Raw genomic sequence first — 20,070 nt, forward strand, 5'->3', positions numbered from 1 at the left:
AGGGCTTCCCCTGGGATATAGGTTGCCAGCAACTGTTCTCTGTTGTCATATACAGGACAATCAATGACCTCTCTGGAACTGGTTTGTTTGTGACCATAATGGCTCATGGCTGACCGTTTTATATTATGGGAATTGAATTCCGTTCCACCAAATGTTTGTTACAAAATAATGTGTTTTGTTTTACTGATAGAACTAGAATGATCACTGGACACGCAGGATGCTGTAAAACACAGCATATTGTTGGTCCTCCCATCTGAGAAAATATTCAATATTTTTATGACTTGTACTGACCATGCTGACTAAGCGTATATTATGTCTCAGTCACAAATTTCAGACTGATACTAACTGGTTGCTCTCTTTTGGCTATTTTCACCACAATGCTGAAGCTTGTTTCTAGAAGTTATTCCTTTTGGGCCAGAAATCTGTGTCTTGGGTGTAAGTGTTGGCACACTGTTTGAGCCATACTCAGGATAATATGCCACTCACTCACTCACCTGCCTGTCCTCCTACCATGACTGATGCCACTACCTGTCCTTCCCGACCCTCTGCTCAAACATTGACACATCCACACACAAACCCCCCCATTCAACTGTAACTCTAAAAAACAGAAATTAACATCGCTGTTCAACAGAAGCGTTGCCATGGTTCTACTCCCATGTCACCTGACCCATGCATGTGTGCTGGCCAAGACACAGGAAAATAGTTTCAACTTCCTCCATTAGAAGATAATAAGACATTACATATTGACAAGAGCCAGTCTGTGAACTCACACAGTCTTTGAAAGTTACGGTATCTGTAATGAGTTGTCTTTTGTCCGACTTAACTGACCTTGTTTACACATATGGGATTCAGTTGGCATTTAATGGGCCATGCTGACAATGAAACAAGGACACAGAGCAGTATCACATCTAATTTCTGAGCTCTATAGCCCACCTGATCTCTGAGTACAATTTCACACCTGATTTTGCACCTGGTTTTCCTTGTTGCATGAAAAAACAATCAAAATAAACAACACTGAGCATCCTTGCTCACATCGTGACGTCTTAAACTACATAATATTGTCCTTTCCAAGAATGATATCACTTTGTTTGATATAATACATAATATTGTCCTTTCCAAGAATGATATCACTTTGTTTGATATAATACATAATATTGTCCTTTCCAAGAATGATATCACTTTGTTTGATATAATACATAATATTGTCTTTTCCAAGAATGATATCACTTTGTTTGATATAATACATAATATTGTCCTTTCCAAGAATGATATCACTTTGTTTGATATTAACAGTAATAACATAGATGACACAGTTACATCACTTGGTGACATATTGACAGAGCCACTGATAGCTACATTGTCTGAACCATTTAGTATGAAATCTAAGAGTTTCTTTTCTGGAAAAGTGCAACTCGAATCCATATGTCTTCACTCCTTGAATGACGTAGTTGTATTTGTTTTGTCAGACGAGACATTTTGATTACCAAGATTATGAGACTGCTTATGCTACAGCTACTACTGATTCTACCTCCAAAAACCGATCATATTAGAAATAAGCCCTGCGGAGAGGATCAACCAGTAAAATCAGAGAATATGTATGCAGTATGTGGTTATAATACCCTCAAAGCATAATTGATGTCAAAAGACTTGGCACCTGCTCCAGGCAGCTCTGGCTCTTTATAGTTACAGAAAAAACAGATTAAAAAACAAGGATACATCTACTGCTGTGCATTACAGGCGGAATGTATCGGTGTTATTTATTTATCTTGTGGATTAGTGACTATATTTGGGGCGGTGGGGTAGCCTAGTGGTTAAAACGTTGGCTCGTCACGCCGAAGACCTGGGTTCGAATCCCACATGGGTACAATGTGTGAAGCCCATTTCTGGTGTCCCCCGCCGTGATGTTGCTGGAATATTGCTAAAAGCGGCGTAAAGCCAAACTCAGTCAGTCAGTCAGTGACTATATTTCATAAGAAGCTGGCAAACACTCAGAGTCATTGATATGTTGTAGGTAGATTTTGTGTGTCTCTCAGCACTATGCTGGGTCTATCATCGGAGCATGTTGAGTCCATGGAACTTTTTGGTTAATACCTGCTTGAAACATTGAGGTATCTTTTCGCCAGAGACTTTAGAATTTATGCAACAAGGACTGTCTGTGTGTCCTTCGCAGTGTGGGCAGACGTCAATATTGTCCAGCTGAAAATAACAGTGGTTGGGTTTACCAGAAATCAGTAGATGTTTACATCTAGCTTAGAGATATTTATACAACATTACCAAGTTCAATTTTGATAGTGAAGGTAGGCAAACAGTTATTCAGTATGAAACATTGGATATGTTGCATAATGTCTAAAGGAATATAGCTCGCACAAATGGTGATAAGGTTTTGGCACTGTTGCAATTTAGTGATCATTAATGATCTCTTAACTGACATAAACATCACTTATTTGACTGTATATTTCTTTTGCTTTGATTGTGGTTTGTTTGATGGAAATTTAGGATTGTCTAACAGGGACACAGTGTTAAAATCACAGACTCATGACACGTTGAGAACAAGTCTGATTGGTGGAGGTGGAGGTCACCATTAACCAGGTAATGGAGGGCAAGTCAATGAAGTACAGTATTTCATGACCTTGCCTTATCTGCCGACTGGGTACACCTACAATATACTGGATACCTATGTGCTATTTTGTTTGATGCTTCATATATGTTTAAGCAGATATATTTAATACTGTATTTACTTAAATTGAACGAATGGTTGTTTTGTCTGCATGATTGATCAGATATTGCTAGGCATCTTTGAAGCTTGCCACTCATGGTTTGCATTTGATTATGGCCGATTGATTTCATTATTCGTGGTGGGGAAAAATACAGAGAAACAAAAAATATCTGTTAAAAGATGAATCACAGGCAGTAAAGCCTAAAGGTCAGTGAGTATGAAAAGAAATATTGTCAGAAATTTCAGAAGCTCTGGGTTAAGTTTTTTGAGTATTTACAAGCAATTAGCAATGTCTTTGCCTTCTCATTCTTGTGATAAGACACCATTTGTGAACAAGAATTGGGACAAGTACACCATGTAGACTTTGTCTCAGGATAAGTGAACTTTTACTGTTTGTCATTTTGGGCATTTATTAAAACCCATTCATAGTGTCTTGTACCATGGTACGCCCACTACAGTATGTATTGCGGTACAAGAAGGCCTTCGATTCTGTTCGATTCGGGACGGTATATGTTATGAGATAAGATCATAATGCAGAAAACTGACAACAAGAGCCATCTAACAAAGAAATGCATAGATTTTGACAAAATTGTTCAATTTTTAGACATTTTAGAAAAGGTTTAAAAAGGTTAATAAAATGTTGGTACGAAAACTGAAAATACCGAATTTTTGGATTGTATTATGGTATACCGATCGAAGGCAAAATACCGGTTCTACTTATACCTCGGCATACCGTTTCATGCCAAGTGTCTTGTGGCATGTACATGTAGTGGTATTAATGTCCTGATATTACTACTAAAAATCTCCTCTCTTCCCATGATTACTACCTTGCAATATTTTGTCAATTTATTAAGTGTGCTGTGAGTGTGTGATAGATTGTTTGTTTACACTTGACTAATGTGTAAGTAAGTCTGCTGATTCAGCATTAAATATTCCTCAGCCAGTCAATCAGTGACCAGCCATCCCAGTCCAGCAACTCGTCACATACCTCTGTTGTCAGTGGTCAGTCGACTGAACCCCTAATCCCCCAGAATAAGGTCAAGTATACAGACCCATCTCTGTCTACATGCTCCCCTGATACAGGAGCCCCCTGGTGTCTGTTAGGAAACTGTCTCTCTGTCAGTGTAATTACGTACTGTCAGTCGACACACTTCAGCTTCAGTGAGTACTTGTTATTCTTCCATGCCACGGATATTTAGTCACAGAAAACTGACTGACAGATAGTATAGCCAGGCCTGGTGTCAGTAATTATGTGGGTGTTAGTGATATTTCACCTTTTCACCTGATGAAAACACTCAAAAAAAAAGAGGGTAAGGGCAAAAGGGCATAGATGCAATGTCAGTCTATGGATAAATTATGTATGTTTTGTGGATCATTAGTGAAGACATTGTTCTTACAGAGGGCAGGTATTGTAACAGGAAAGTCCTTGGATTCAATTCAGATGGTGAGATTAGGGGTGAAACAATACTGCAAGGTCACAAAATGATACAAAGGTCATTATATGATACATAACACGATACATCGGTTATGATACGATGCATATTGCACTTTGCATATTCATGTCAAATTGTGTGGAAACTTCCTGACAATGAAGATTTCAGACCTGGTGTTGAGAGAAAATCTTTCTGCCGACATGTAATGACTACTTTTTTTAAATAAACCTGAAACAAAGTTTCAATACATTTTGGGATATTAACTGACAAAAATACAGTAAGTAAGATAGAAGTCTTTGTATCGAGACTGAAACATATTGACAAATGCACCAATGTTCTGCTTCATGCCTTTTGAGGATGTATTTGTTTCGAAGTGTCCAGGTCCGGTGAGATCCCCTCTATGCTATCTAAGGCTTGAGGTTCTGTGTAGATACCTATCTCCTCCCATCACCAAGGGTATTGATGGCACATGAATGTTAACAATGGCTAGAGGTTAAGTTCCAGTGAGATAAGCCTTTCTTTCTTACTATAGCTCAAACCAACAACTGAAGACTCGAGATCACTGAGGTCTTATATGTATCACGTATCATATGTATCATGATTTGACGGGTGTGGAAACATCAGAACTCTGAACTTTCCCTAGACGTCAACAGTTAAAATTCACACGTCCTGAGACTGTCTACTTGTCTAAATTCTTGTCTTGTGTTTTATCACTGGAATGGGTAGGCAGAGTTATTGTCGTTTGTTTGTAGTCACTGAAAATCTAGAAGCCTGTGCTTCTTGGTAATGTTTGTTTTCATGCTCACTGATGTTTACTGCCTGTGATTTATGTTTCATATCTCTGTTTTTCCACACCACATATAATGAAATCAGTCAGCCATAATCAAATGATAACCAACGACCTTCAAGGAAGCCTTGCAACATATTGCGCAACTGACTATTATACTCTGATCAATCACACACAGATCGAGCAATCAGAGAGTTTTCTCCTGATCTGTGAGATATGAAATGTTAAGTAGTAGTTTATGATGACATGGACCCTTTCACATTGACACTGTAATTGTATAGAAATACTTCCTGTTTTGTGTGTGTTTCACTACTGTGTTCTGAAGTACAGTCAGATTAATTTGTTTGTTGTTGAAAATATTGACCTATACAAGCTGGGTTTGCTATTAGAAAATGTGTCCGAGCTGAGCTGACTGTGTACCGTCCAGCAGGATAATCATCTTGCGTATGTACCATGTTTATGTGTGGATATTAACCATGTTAAGACTGATTCTTATAGGATGTGTGTAAGCATGCATGTAAACAGGTGACATGAAGAACATGAAGGGAAGAAAGTACTGCACTGGATAGAAAACATGTCAGTTATTATGGTAATACCACAGTTTAGGTTGTTTTTTTTGCAACCACAGTTTATTTTTTTTGGGCAAATACCTCCTCTGATGAACATAATGAAACTCAAAATTCCAGATTATTAAGTGATGATGTAGCTAGACATCTTAGGCCTGATGGCCGTGGTCCTGTATATACAGGTCACAAATCATTGAAGTTAAGTAGTGACAGTTGAAGAAAATTGTTGGATGCCTGTCTGTGTTTGGCAGCTTGACTCCTGAGAGACTCTGCCTTCTGTAATCTGAAGGTTATGTTGGGGGTTTTAACGCCACACTCAGCAATATTCCAGCTATTTGGGGGCTGTCTGTAATTAATGGACCAAACAATCCAATGATCAAGAGCATGAGCATTGCTCTACACAGTTGGAATATGATGACATATATCAACCAAGTAAGTGAGCCTGACCACCTGATCCTATTAGTCGCCTCTTACTGAAGACCAATCCTAACCTGGATCTTCGCGGGCGAAGCCTATGTAGCACCCATGGTGTCTTCTCTGGCTAGTTACTTTGTTTGAAATATGTCTCTGTTCAACCAGCAGTGAGTGGGTACCCTGTGGGATGAGACAGTAAGATGACTGTTAACCTTTTTGCGCTTCACAGTCAATTTGGTTATGTACTCCTTAGGGAGCTGAAAATGAAAATCCAATGAACTCTATTCAATCGACAAGGGTAATTATAATGTAGTGACCCTGTGAGCAGCATATCTGGAATACAAATAGATTATCTTTATTAAGTATAGAGGAATCCTAACCGTAGAGAAGCTGTAGACAGGATGCCACAGTAACTAATGCCCTTGTTCTAGCAGCGTTCAGTACAAACAATGTTTAGCCTGCAATGTGTGGCAGTCTTAGTGTCAGAACATCATTCAGCTGACAGTACTGATTGATTTATCTGCATCACCGGCCAGGTTCAACAAAAACACAATAATTGATCGTACTACGGTGCTGTAACTATGTCATGGCGCTCACTGTGTTATAAACATTGTTTTCTGACATCTATGAGTGTTAGTGATGGGATGTACATACTGGTAAGGCAAGGGATGAGTGTTGTTCAGAGCCAACCTCTCCTTTATGTTACATTGTAGTGGCCATATCCATCACTGAATGTCCTGTGGGATCATTTTCAGCCTTTGGGTTGTTTACAGATGTAGGAATATTATTTCCAGTGCAATGAAAGCTAGTTGACCTATAATTATTGGAACCACCACAAATTTTACTTATTTGTTTGATTCACATATTGATTGGTGTCTGTGTATAGTGGAGTATTTTGAGCAACTGTCCATGGCTTAAGTGCACTTTGAGGCAAGTTTGTTTCCAATTTTTAGACTGTTATGCTGTAGAGGAAGGTTGGGGGGAATGAGGGAGGGGTGCGGAAGGAGAGATGAAATTAATGAGGTGTCACTTAACCGTATCACTTAACTCAAGTAGGGGCAGATAATGTTTCAGACACGCTTCTTGCAAGTTTGATGTAACACCACTGGGTGATCGCCTAATGACCAGATGTAGCAGAGTTGCGTCCCTTACATACATTAATATGCAAGAATCCCTAACAGTGGGTTTTGAACCCAAGATTCACCTTCATTCTTGACTTGTCAGCACCTTAACCATGCTTGAAGGTTCCATCAAAGTGGTATATAGAACTGACTATAAGCTCTATTTGTGCTCCTCCAACTTTAGAGTAAATTGGACTGACATGCTGGGGCACAGCTGAGGTCAAAGCAAAGTCCAACTCACTCACTCGATCTCAAAGTGTTTTGGTCCAGAGGGATTCATCACAATTCAGTTGTCTTAATTTGTTCATTCAATCCTGTGTCAGCAAGTGAGTGAGTGAGTGAGATTAATTTTACACCACTCTCAGCAATAGTCCAGCTATATGGCGGCAGTCTGTAAATAATCAAGTCTGGACCTGACAGTCCAGGGATCAACAGCATGAACATCGATCTACCCAAGTGTGATACGATGACATGTGTCAACCAAGTCAGTGAGCCTGACCACACGATCCCGTTAGTTGCCTCTTACGACAAGCATGGGTTACTGAAGATCAATTCTAACCCGGACCTTCTCGGGTCGTCAGCAAGTACAATTGATAACTTATCCACCTAAAGAGATAAAAATATTTCATATTAATGAACCAGCTTTTTGTCGATACTCAAATCCTTCCAAATGTGTGGCAGTATGGTAATGAGTGTGTGTAATTACACATGGGTTTAGTGACTTGTCAAACCTGGAGAATAAATATTTGTTACAGATAAATGCTCAAAGCTTAGCATTTTGTAACACAGGTGGAAATGTACACAATATCATATTATGGTACACCATACAGAATTACCAGCCATTGATGATGTTGATGATCACCCCAAGTTTCTTGCTAATAAGGTCAAATTGCCTCAATCTACCATTAACAGAATGGTTTCAAATTAAGTTGACAGTTTAGAGAAATGTTGGATTGTGAAGGGTGACTTGACTTCATGTGGAATCTATTAACACAAGGTTGTGAGAGAGCAGACGGCAGAGTTACATCAACAGCTGGACTGTTTTAAGTGAGATAAGTCGAAGCACTCAGATGTGTCTGTAGGTAACAATACACAAAGTAGTCCACCTGTATCCGCTGTGAAGAGGAACCAATTGTGTTTTATTGATTGGGCGTTATCACAGTTTCATAAATATGCACAATATTGATTCAGAGTATTCCGGATATAAAACATTACTTGATTTCATACTGCATGACTATCTCCTGATCAGTTAGGATGTGTCATTTCTGTTATAATAGATAGTGTTCAAAACTGATAACTGTTCCGGGATATTAGCAAGACTTATTTCATACATATGGTTAAGTTATTAATTTTCTATTTTTCTATGATGAATTCAACTGACCAGTGCTGACTCACCGGGGTGAAAAAAAGGTAAAAAGAACATAATAATAGATTTTTATTTTTAACTTTAAAATACTGAATGTGCTAGTATTACAATTTACAGATTTATTTAATGGATAAGTTGACGTGTTTGGTTACTGTAGTCTTCTCACAACGGAAAACACATCAGGGAAATACTGTCAGGATACCCAAACTACACTACAGATTCACCACTTTACACAGTATTAGAATTTGGTTAGAACAGGACAAGGACTGGCCAGTACACCTGCCAACTTTAGGTCACTTGATGAGATAAATGTTGTTTGACAAGCAAATACAATTATTTTCTCTTGGTCGATGAACCAGTTTATTGTCATACGGGTTTTGGTCCTTTTAGTTGGAGATTCAGCATGTGTTGGGAGGATGCTAACATTGTTTTTGGTTTCACTGTTTGATGGTTTAATCAACCAGGTTAGCTAAGTCATTATTAATATCATTGTCATCATCATATTTATCATTTTGCTGAAGGAATAATAGTAGTAATTCTGTTTTCCAATTTCCTCATTATTTGTGGGCTTGGGATATCTATCATTGAATTGGATTGAACATATCCGACCAAACAGTTATCATAATTGTTTTACATTGTTAAAATATGTATTATGTATGTTTTGGTCATTAGCACGACTTGTTCATAAGTCAAGTCACTGAGAGACCATGTTGGGATATGCTATTCCTCTTTCCATTTCACACAAGACTGATTCTCGATGATGGTATACTTTAATAAAGTAACATGCAATGGTATTATTAAAATAGTGTATCTGAGTACACCTGTATATAGTTTACTGTGTATAGTATTTAACCTGGCTAGTGTGCCGATTATCTTATTCTCCACCAAATTAAATATAGAACAATTTTTTATGGATAACAACTTCTTTATTTCGTGATTGCGACGTTTCGATAAAGATTCTTGTACCGTTGTCAAGCAAGAATCTGTATCGAAACGTCACACTCACGATAAAGAAGTTGTTATCCATAAAAAATTGTTCTATATTGTACGTTTCAACTTCTAAAATGCCACTCAAACAAATTAAATAATTGTCATTATTCCATCAATCATTCTTTCCCCTGCTAAACTTAAAAGAGAATAATACTCTTTTTATATTTCATATGGCCATGGATATAAATTCTTTCATATACCAAAATGTTCAAAACCAATTTCAATTATGTTTATTAAGATTAATAATATATTCAGAAGAAACTTTAAGAAACCTTTGCGGCTCATCATACCCAATGCAGGCAGTCTGTCACACATTCCATGAACTTTATTATTTTCCCTTACATGCAACTTTTATTGTAATGCTGTAAAAATGAAGCAAGTCTAGATTTTTCACCGGTTCAGAATCTCCCATCATACTGAATCTCCATTTCAATTTAGATTGAGTTGTTTGTTTTAAATGTAAGTGTTAACAGAAGCTAACTGTTTGTCTTCCAGTGCAGGTTTTTATGATTGAAATAATAAGTCATTGTTCCCAAACCCAGTTCCATTCTCTATAAAACATAAACAAGTCATCTGACATGGGAAACATGTTAGTTGTCAACAGGTGAGCCATCAGTAATTAGCCATGTTAACCTGGCTGTGAGGTAATTAACCAAGTGTCACAGTGCCCACTCATGCATACAGGAACTTCTCCAGCCTGGATGGTGCCACCCTGAAGATGTCTTTACTCAGCTGACAAGGTGTTTCTCCACAATGGCCTCATTGTATTGATCTTGACACACGCTGCTTATGTAATATTGAGTGCAGTATTCTTCTCAGCCTGTGCCTGATAAATCTGTTAAGCACATATCAAATCACTGTGCACCTATATGTAGCAAGAGCCACACAGGAGTACTTCCACCTGAACCAGGCTGAACAACTTAAAGGTATTGGAGATTTGATCATGGTGTTTGTGTAGAAGGGTTGATGACATGTCTTGGGTTTAGAAACTAATTGATTTTTAACAAAAATATGCCTTGTTCTTGTAAGATACTTTATGGATAAACATCCATAATGAATCTTATTTACTCATTATTCACCAACTTCTGAATTGCCAATCAAACAGATGAGCTTCTTGTAGTTTAGTACCTGTGACTAACTATGCTGTACAAATTTGTAAATATTAGGAATTTAACAAAAAGATTGAGGTATTTTATATCAAAGACAGGTCAAATGTGAGCTGCAGTCAAGTTAGATATGACTGATAGTGTCAAATCCCTACATGTTTAATATGTATCTTAAAGAATTGTGTAAAGTTTAAGGATATTGCTTGTCTTGTACGGAGTTGACTGTTGTACACATTTGTTAACATAAGCAAAATTATAGATCACATGACCGTAACTGAACTGGATTCTCAAATCAACTCCATGTCCGTTACTGAAGATAAATGATAGTACAGGCCAAATGCAGTACAGACATGTACAATTAGTCAATTGAGGTTGTCAAAAGTGAAATTGTTGTTTGACTTTGAGTACCATCAATGGGTGATTAATTGTGATGTATGGAACTATTACACTACTACTGGCACTTGCTTGATATCTCTGGCTTCGTATTAACTTGTGACCCTGTGAAGATCCGGGGTAGAATAGGTCTTCAGCAACCCATGCTTGCCACAAAAGGCGACTATACTTGTCGTAAGAGGCGACTATCGGGATCGGGTGGTCAGGCTTGCTGACTTGGTTGACAAGTCATCAGTTCCCAATTGCGCAGATCGATGCTCATGCTGTTGATCATTGGATTGTCTGGTCCAGACACGATTATTTACAGACCGCTGCCATATAGCTGGAATATTGCTGAGTGCGGCTTAAAACTAGACTCACTCACTCACTATTAATCTGTGAATTGGAAACATTTATAATCAGGATGAAAACAAACCCAGACAAAGCAGTTGTATAACCCAACAACCAGACTGACTGACTGAATTTGGTTTTACACCGCTTTTAGCAATATTCCAGCAATATCACGGCGGGGGACACCAGAAATGGTCTTCACTCATTGTACCCATGTGGGGATTCGAACCCGGGTCTTCGGCGTGACGAGCCAACGCTTTAACCACTAGACTACCCCACCGCCCCCCAACAACCAGAAGCACTTTGAATTACGGGAATATTGACCAAACATGTTGGTACGGTGTTACTACTGGCAAACAGCCTCATGTCTTCATAATTTCACTGTTCTTCCATTTTTTACAAGTCATTGTGTCTTACTTAACTCTGTTATAAAGAATAATTGCAATGACAAACCTGCTCACCAGGTATCGTGGAGTTGCTATATCAAGCTTTTGCCACATGTTCTGTGGTAGGTGAATGTGGCATTGTTGTATATATTACACTGGCAGTAGACTTGCCGTGACGTGTTGTTAATGCCTATTATGTTATAAGTACTGTATCATGACTGTGGTAAGGGTTTTGGACATCACAGGTCATGTCGAACTCTAATAATGATGAAGGTCAAGGACTCTGTGTGAAGGCCACTCACCATTTCCATACCCATCATTATTATTATTGGGGACAAGTCTTATTGTCTGAGTGAAATGCAAGTAATTTCCTTGATGGAATGATTCCTGGAAAGATTTATGGTAAATATGTCTGTATGTGTGTAATAATACTATCATGGGTAATGTATGAAATGAGATTAGTGTTTGGTTCTTCCTGCTGGGCTTTTTTTAGCATGTGTTCAGGGTTTGAAATTGACCATGTTTACAAATGTTCAGAAACTGAACAATTCCAAAAGAAACCAGTGTGTTATCATGCTTACAACAGAAACCCCTGTTAACCTTTCATCAGTGTCTACATTATATCAAGGTTTGTAAATTATATATCATTTACTTTTGTGTTATGCTGAAATTGATGCTTGCAGTCATGGGACTTAATATTTAACATTAGTCTACCATGCAGGTCTGTCTCAGGTTCACTTGTTTGAGGCTGGTAAAGTGGTAAGGACAGTAGTTTTCACCCAAATATATCGAGATGAGGTGGCAGAGTTGTCAAGGTGTGTGTACATAACCTATTACCCGGGTTCAATTCCCAATAAGGGTACAAGTCTGTAAACTGTAATGGGCGTTCCTCACAGTTCAGGAACATGGCTGAGAGAAAGAGCTGCTCTATATTCAACTCAGTGGTGTGTAGGAAGTGAGCTGTGTACTGTTGGATTTAACTCATTGAGTATAGCAGGAACCTAAGCATGTAGAAAGAAACACCTAAGTTTGTCATTGGGGGCTGATGGTCGGCAACGGGTGGTCAGACTCACTGACTGGGTTGTTCCATGTCATTGTATCCCGCTGTGTAGATCGATGCTCAGGATTTCAATCACTGGATTGTTTGGTTCAGTCTTAGTTATTTAGAAATCACCTTAATATAACTGCAATATTGTTTAGCATGTTTTAAAACAAAAACATAATGTCTACAGGGCTCCAGATAATCATAATGTCTAGTTTTGAAATAAAGCCTACATTTAGAGTACTAAATACATATATTTGCAAATTTCATTCTGTAAATGATTTCCTCATTGGGAAGTGTACAAAATTTTATACGCCGATCACCAGTGTAGTTTTCAAATATAGACATATATTTGACTTGGAAATATCACCAGTGTGTCAGGTGCCTTTGATGTTCAGGGCCTTTGATGTTCACAGCTCTACACAGTACACCTAAGATGTGAACACGTCATTACAATTGTCAGTTTATTGAGCATCCATCGGAAGTGCATCAGTTTGTTGTACAAATGTACGTACAAGTACTCAGCCGTTTGCCCTGCTTCAGTCATTAGTTACATTATCATGATTATCTTGCTCCCGCACTTTAATTATCTCAGCACGATAATGACAGTTTGATATGATGACTGTGTGAGATATGAGTCAGACGCTTTCACCCGGTGTTGAGTCAGGTTGTAACCTGTTCTAAATACAACTTTAAAAATGACGCTTCATCGAGTGTGTTTGTGATCAGTGAAGGGAAAAATGATGTATGGATTTGTTTGCTGTTTGGGAGGTACGTATGAAGTTTGGATGGTTCGGAGCACGGCCTTTGTTCTCGATATGAGTTAATGGGTAAAGAATTTCAAAATTGTACTTGAAAGAGGCGAACTTGTTCCAGTCATAAAACCCCATGCTTAAACACTTTTACTGATAAAACACATTTTTAAATCATGAAACGAGCTTGAGAATCCCCTTGGAGTGTGTGTAGATAGTCTTATCTACAGTGGTGTGGTCAGAATGTTTGTCTGTTGAGTGAAGTATGTGGCATAGCTGACTCGAGTTCACGTTCACATTCCTTGGTGCATGTATTAGAGGAGACAGGGTGGGAGAGGGTATTTGTAGGGTCCGAGAGGGTGTTTGTTGGGTCAGGAGAGGCGGAAACACAGATTTTTACCTATAATCATCATCATCACCATCATTAAGAGTTGTTCTTTTGTTGTTTGCTTAACGCCACACTCAGCAATATTCCAGTCATGTGGCAGGATATATTTCAATCTTATTTGGGGCCTAGACGTGAGCCCTATTGTGAGCCCTAATTGCTTAATATGATTTTATGACAGGTTTTTGTTTGTCCAGGGATAGACATTTGTTTTGCTTTTATTAGTCTGTTAAAATGATCTCTCACAAAATTGCAATTCACCCAATACTAAATAAGGTTGTCTGTGAGGACATGTATTGTAATAGATCTCACTGCCGTTAATGATTTGTGCTGGCCTTGGGTTGGAGGGATGTGTTACTGGGTAATTATTAAACCTGTTCTTGTGATAGTGCTTGCTTTGAATATCCATGTACAATAAACTACATTTATGATGAACAAACATAAAATGAAGTGATGGATATGACTAGTTATTTTGTAAGAAAGAAACATTAGTAATTCATTGTAGCCATAGTGTGGTGTAATGTTTCAAAGTAACACTGAACAATTACCTGAAGGAACTCTAAAATAGCTTAGAAAAGTTTTATATATTAATATTTAAATATTACTGCAGAAAACCTTGAGGATCTTCTTACATTTCCAACATTGGATTAGAATTTGAATGTTTATCATGTTTATTAAGTTAGTCTTCCACACTTATCCAAATTGCAATATGGGGAGCATGCAGTGTTCACGAATGGTGTTTCAAAGTCACAGGACATTGGATCTTGTAAGTTTCAGATGTCTGTCTGACCCATTGAAAATGCACAGGACCCATAGAATAAAATTAAACACACATGTCAGATTTAATATTTCTTATAATTGACATTGAAATTATTAACAAACATAAGCTTTATAAACAGCAAACAAGTGTAACATGCACATAAAACAACTTCAGTCAAAGTCATTGTGAAAAATATATAGTCGGACACTGGGGCCGGCGGGTTGTAGACTTCTGTCTGACCGTTGAATCTGCCGGATTTGTCAGAGGGTCAGACGCTATTCGTGAACACTGAGCATGGTTTTGTTAATGATTCAAGGCATCCATGTGCATCATCTGTTGAAGTCCCGTGGAGCATTACTGTTTTGCAAGAGTGTATATCAAGTACAGGAATAGTTAATGCTTGAGGTGTCCCTGTCTTTATCATTTGAATTATCAACTAAATGATCAATTATGTATGATGTTAAAGGTTATAGATACATTGATAACGTGTTGTACACTGACATCACTGGGGAATACATTTGTTGTTATACTGAAGAACAATAAACATGATGAAGTGATGTCCTCAGAACATGAATGTCATGGTAAATGTCACAGATGGGAGTAGCATTGAGATCAGATGGTCAGAACAGTACGTTATGACACATGGTACTTAATGGAATATACACATGAATATACACAGACACGTATTGACAGCATGGTTATCAGATTTTGGCTTATTTACCATTATATTTATGGTTGCCATGATACCTACAGCCTGTAACCATGGTGATTTTCAGGGGTGGAAATAACCCATTGCCCGGCCGAGTCCAGTGTTTATTGTCGGGCAAGCATTGGTTATCACTGTACCCGGTGTCCAGTTTATATTACAATGTTAATTATGTTGTTTATTTAAAAGTCGACAAGAAAATGGCCGGTATAGTGGTAAAATTATCAGGCCAGTGATTTTACATGTGCCACTGTACCGGAGTACACTAGCAATTTTAAAGTTATTTCGATCCCTGATTTTCAAGTTAAGTTGGCCGTAAACTTGGGTCCTCCAAGTGTAATAAACTGGTTAAATTTTGAATGTAGGAAATCTTGAATACATTCATTGGAACAAAACTGTAAGATAAACCACCAATGAATGTCCAGTTTGTCAATGAAACACTTTCTAAATGTCACATTTCACACAATATGCACAAGGGGATATTTATGACATGCCAAGTTTGGTGTTTAGCTGAGCTTTCGACTCCATTTTCAAATCCCTAAATGCTGACAGTGCTGTGTTGTAATTTTGTAAATTTAGACATAGCATTTTTAATCAATCCTGACAGCATCATGCATATTTTTGATGTAGCATGTGGAGTGGTGACATTAACAGCTTTGCCAGAAGTTGTGTTGTTGTCTTAAAACAGAGTGAGATAAATACATTTTAACTTATACTTTATTGATGACAACTTCTTTAGTATATTATGATGCAGCATTTTGGTATTGATTCTGATACCGTTGTCAAGCAAGTCAAGCACTCATCAACTTCTAAATGCCAATTCTTATTTGTTGATACAATATACAGATCTATCATTATTGATAATAAGCTACTTTAGTGTAAAAGGGCCATGGTTAAGATGGGGAATATAAAGGCAGAAGTTTTAACATAAAGTGGGGCAACATTGGCATATTATATTGTTGGTGGGGATAGGTCATTTTGATCTATATTCATACAGATTACTAAAGCCAGGATGCTTTTAGGATGACAACTTGTTTATTCTATCATGTTGTGACGTTTCAGTATAGATCCTTACACCATTGTCTTGCTTGACAACAATATGAGGATCCATACTGAAATATCTCATCATTAACAAAAGCGACAAAACCCTCTCCACATCTAGAAGAAATCTCTGTTAAAAGCAGAGTCGATTGTACATTTGTGACAGTATCATAAGTATATATTTGTTTCAGTAGTATTACAGCTGTATGATGTTAATTTTTAAACAAATCGAGTCTTCGACATGCAACACTCAACCCATACATTGCATGGCAACAGCACGCAAACGCGTGTACAATTGTGACATGCTGAAGTTGTTATCCATAAAAATGTTTTCTTTTCATTGTTAAGCAACAGCTTCTAAAGCTTCTAAAATGCCAATCAAACAGAGTGCAGAATAACAAATTTTGTTACCAATCAATAGGTATTCATTTATATCATGATATGTTTTAGTGGATATATTGTTGCTAAACTTTCCCACCAGTGACGGCCCTGTAGGATGTATGTAGTTACCTAGCTCTGTCAGAGGAACCAACTTAGGCATGCCACAATCTGAAGAGTGTGTTGGCAGGAGTACTTGACAGGATTACTTAGTCGCATCAAACGATCCGCCATGGTCAGTGATTGTCCGAAACCCATTGACCATACAGTCCTGTGAATACCGGCCCTGATAACACATTACATAGATGACCTGTGTGGGTCTGTGTCAACTGCTGGTCACCTGTATGATGCTGATTATATCATCAGATGATTGTGTTTCTGCGTGACTGGTCACATAGGAGATTACACAACCTTGACCTTTATACCTGTGCTAAATATTGTTGATCGGCGTTCTAGAAGTTGGTGAGTAAATAGTGAAGCATACAACTTTGTGGATATGATTCTTTTATCTTGTTTAACAGTGTAAGAATCTACACCAAAATGCAGAATTGCTCTACGCAATAAACAAGGAGTTCATCCACAAAGTTGTATGCCTTGTTTCTGTGTTAAATAATCCCTGTCCCGCCTGGGAGTGTATAAAACAAGTAGGACTTGTAAGAAACATTTAAGGATGGTGTAAAACATTTGGAAGTTGTATGAAACATATTAGTATGAAATCTTTAAGGGTTGTCTAAAACATTTAGTAGTTGTTTGAAACATTTAGGGGTTGTGTAAAACATTTGGGAGCAGTATGAAACATTTAGGGGGTGTGTAAAACATTTGGGAGCAGTATGAAACATTTAGGGGTTCTGTAAAACATTTGGGAGTAGTATGAAACATTTAGGGGTTCTGTAAAACATTTGGGAGCAGTATGAAACATTTAGGGGTTCTGTAAAACATTTGGGAGTAGTATGAAACATTTAGGGGTTCTGTAAAACATTTGGGAGTAGTATGAAACATTTAGGGGTTCTGTAAAACATTTGGGAGCAGTATGAAACATTTAGGGGTTCTGTAAAACATTTGGGAGCAGTATGAAACATTTAGGGGTTCTGTAAAACATTTGGGAGTAGTATGAAACATTTAGGGGTTGTGTAAAACATTTGGGAGTAGTATGAAACATTTAGGGGTTGTGTAAAACATTTAGGAGTAGTATGAAACATTTAGGGGTTGTGTAAAACATTTGGGAGTAGTATGAAACATTTAGGGGTTCTGTAAAACATTTGGGAGCAGTATGAAACATTTAGGGGTTCTGTAAAACATTTGGGAGTAGTATGAAACATTTGGAAACTATATGAAACTTTTAGATATAAAACATATAGGATTATTATGAAGTATAAAGGGGGTGTATAAAACATTTGGGAGCTGTATGAAATTTTTATGTATAAAACATGGGATTAGTATGAAGCATTATGGGAGTGTATAAAACATTTGTGAGTTATATAAAACATTTGGGGGTTGTATAAAACGTTTTCATTTCTAAAGCCTGATGTAACCTCCAAAGAGTTGACAACTTGGCATTACCCAGGCAAGTTGTTGGTGCACATTTCTCATGCTGGTGTTAATAGTGATAACATGTGCTAATTATAATTTCCTCATGGTTACAGAATGTTTGACATAATGTTTGACAGTGCCCCTGCTGTGTTTGAGGCATTGGTAACAGTGTATGCAATGGATGGCAGTTTGTACCTAGGTGGGAAGTATGTTGTAGGTAATCAAACAGATGATAATTGCTGCCAAATAGCGTTGACCTTATCCTATTTCTACTGTGTAGTGAGTAGCACTGGCCTGACATTTGTAGACACAGTGGCATGGTGCTAGTGTCAGATACAATGGACTCTGTGAGTACAACAGGTTGTATAGTGAAACCATACCACTGATTGCTTGATGTCTACTGCTTTATCACGTTAAATAACACCAGGTTCCTTCATATTACTTTCGTCCCTCTGTCATGCCATATAGTAATGATATGAAAGTAGTGTGATCTTATTATTACAACTGTTTCTCTAAAAACTGAATTTTTTCAGTGTTAATGAAATTTTACCATTTTTTTTATGTGGCTTGAAGAATTTGTCAATTTTCTATTTTCTGTGATAGAAGTGCTGAATATAATATTACATGACATGTTATTTCATGTTTAATGATGTCAAGGATATTTTCGATATTATTCTACTCAAAGAAGATAAAGATCATTCATTTTTTCATATTGCTATCGTTAGACAGTCATTGAAGGACATATTAACAGGAGCATGAAATAATTTGTTTTCAAGTGGTATATTTGTCAATATTGAAATGTGAAGAAAAACTATTGTCCTGTGAACAACTTCTGTGTTCTGTAGACCCATAACATGTTAGAATGTTAATTATGTCAAGAATTATGGACTGCTTGGCACCTGTACAGGTCTCAGCTTCCTCCACTGATTTTAGGGTAATCAGAAGTCTTCACGCGCAGTATGAAGTATGGGTTTAGTTAACAGCGTTTTGGTTTAGTACAGCGCCATAACACCTCCGGTATGTGCAGCATCACAAGATAACAACATTGTACTGGCAAGTAATTTTTATTTTAGTCTTCACAGTGATGTTGTATGTGACCAGATGTATTCAAGGTATATTGTATTCATATGATATGTATTTAGTTTTCAGATATTTGGTTGATAGTTTTCATAATAATTTGATTTGATGTGTTAAGATTTTTTTTGTTTTTTAGATATAATTTTGATCTGCAATTTGTCATCATCTGCATTAATGTTTGAGAACAATTGAGTAATCATGGCAACACGTCAGATTTTGATGTAAATGTAGAGTGCGAACATCATTTCCACAAAGACAAACATTTCTGGGTGTGTCGGCTATCCAGACAAACAGTTACTGAGATCGATGTGGCATGACAATATATATTTGAGACTGTAGACAAATGTGGATGTAGGCTGTAATAGGTGGCGCTGGGATCAGGAAGCATGAATCTCGCTGAGAAAATATCTGAATTAATGAGAGCACTCTTATGTGAAACTAAGCAATGTATTGAGTTGATAAGAAGCCAGGAAGCTGAGGACTGTTTATTCAGCACCCAGCTGTTGTTTCACCTTTGACATCCTCTGTATGAACTGTATGGCAACATGGTGGCTGGAGTATGCCATGTGACTGCATTAAACAGTGGAGTCAGGACCAGATGGATGATTATGTGGTGTGACAGATGGGATTGGGATGAATATTTACCTTGAAAATTGTCATTTGAACAAGACATGGTTTATGAGTCCTGTTAGTGAAGTGAAGGGCGTGTCTTCTAGGCAAGGGCATGGGGATCCACTATGTCACCCTGGGGAGAGTGTGTGTGGGGGTGGGTGTTGTCTTCCTATTTAGAC

At 37.6% G+C, this 20,070-nt stretch overlaps 1 protein-coding gene across 1 annotated transcript in view; it reads left to right on the forward strand.

Annotated features, from left to right (window-relative positions):
• Positions 1–5,156: 5,156 nt before the first annotated feature.
• LOC124286419 (FHF complex subunit HOOK interacting protein 1B-like) overlaps positions 5,157–20,070 on the forward strand; it is a 41,208-nt gene continuing 26,294 nt past the window's right edge. The window contains 1 exon segment of the mRNA XM_046722793.1: positions 5,157–5,380. The gene's annotated coding sequence lies outside the window, so the exon portion shown is untranslated.

This window comes from Haliotis rubra, unplaced genomic scaffold (assembly GCF_003918875.1).
Source record: "Haliotis rubra isolate DU_JTF1 unplaced genomic scaffold, ASM391887v1 Scf382, whole genome shotgun sequence".
NCBI classification, from domain to species: Eukaryota; Metazoa; Mollusca; class Gastropoda; order Lepetellida; family Haliotidae; genus Haliotis; species Haliotis rubra.